A 1,605-nucleotide genomic window follows, 5' to 3' on the forward strand; every position below is an offset into this window, starting at 1 on the left:
ATTGGCTCATCTGGTTGAGAACCCTTCCAGAATGGAAGCCAAAGGAAGGCTCTGGGGAAGGTCGTGGTTGTCCTTAGTGATATCCACATGCAGGTTAAGGTGTGGCCTCAGACAGTGCCCACTTCTCCCCCTAGTGTTTGGCTTTGCAGTTGGGGTTTCCCATTGATCAACTCTGAGTTTGAGTTCTGTTGACCACTTCCCTGCTCATGACTTTGTACAAGTCACTTCACTTCTTTGGACTTGTTTCCTCATCTTTTTTTTTTTTTGGACATATCCTCCCACAGGTTAATTTTTACAAACAGCACAGGAGAACACCAGCCCCATACTGACAGCAGCTCAGGGATCACACCAGTGGTAGTTAAACACCTCTATTGTGGAGCCTTTGTGGGGGCTTGGGCATCTTTGGGAGCTGGAGCTAGACATGCAGCTGTACCTCCAGCTGCAGCCTTGGCCTTTGTCTGAGCCTTGGCCTGGGACTTTGGATGGAAGAGCCTAAGACTCTTGGCCATGAGGGCAGGACCACTTTTCCCAAGCCTGTGTTAAGAAATGTAGGCAAGTCAACTGAGCTTGTTTCTGCCACCCTATGGGATATTGGGCTTGACCTCCTTGGGTTTTACAAGAGCCTTGAGAGCTTCAGCACATGCACTCTCAGCCTTAGTGTTGTTGGCCTGCATCTTCTTTAGGCCCTTCTCCTTGTGATTCTTGGAAAAGTGCATGTTCCTCAGGAACTTGGTGTCCAACCCCTTAAGGGATTCATATCATTGTTATTGGGGTCTTTTGATGTTGTTTCTGTACCACTTTCGAGAATGATTATCTTTGGTGTGGTTCTTGGACTTTGCCATGTATGCACCAGGGTCAGCTGATCCAAAGTGCCTGGGGCTGGAAGAGAAAGAGCAGGTTCCTCATCTTTGAAATGAGGTCATTAATTCCCATCAGTCAGAACTGGAGGTGGATGATTTGTGCTCATTCCCTTCCATGACCATGACAGTCTACCACATGTACATCAGCTAGCATCTTGAAATTTATTAAAAAGAAATGGTAAAAAAGTGTATGCTAGCTCAGCAGATGATGGAAATTAAGAGGGGCCATTATGGCCAGGGAACTCAGGAAAATTTGCATCCCACTCTAAGATCCATCTGCCTCCTTCCATGAGGTTTCTAAGGAAAAAGACTGCCTATGAAAAATGGCAAAGTGCAAGCTTGACAGGAATGTGGCTCTCTCATATTTCCCACATAATTCATGGGGCTGAATCTTCAAATGCCTTTAGGCTACAGAATTCTTTATGTCCTTTCAATCAGGGTTCCCTTGTCATTTTGTTCTGGTGTTGACTTTTACACCCCAATCTCTTACTAGTTGAGTTCTAGGTCTTATTTCTCAAACAAGCTAGAGGTTATGGAAAGTTCCCATTTTTATATTCTCCTGGATAACCCAGAAATCAGAGACCTTCATGTTTGGAAAACTACTTTTCTAGCCAGAATGGAAGACATGTGGAAAGCCTTTGTTGTGGCTTAAAAAGCTGAGACCTCTAGTACCATTTATTTTTCTGTTATCACCAGCAAAAATTATCAAAACTACTGTCTTGGGACTTTCTGTTGTAGCTCAGTA

At 44.5% G+C, this 1,605-nt stretch overlaps 1 pseudogene; it reads right to left on the reverse strand.

Annotated features, from left to right (window-relative positions):
* Positions 1-368: 368 nt before the first annotated feature.
* On the reverse strand, positions 369-842 carry LOC125121381 (60S ribosomal protein L29-like; annotated as a pseudogene).
* Between the last annotated feature and the right edge of the window lie 763 nt (positions 843-1,605).

The sequence above is a fragment of the Phacochoerus africanus genome, chromosome 2 (assembly GCF_016906955.1).
Source record: "Phacochoerus africanus isolate WHEZ1 chromosome 2, ROS_Pafr_v1, whole genome shotgun sequence".
NCBI lineage: Eukaryota > Metazoa > Chordata > Mammalia > Artiodactyla > Suidae > Phacochoerus > Phacochoerus africanus.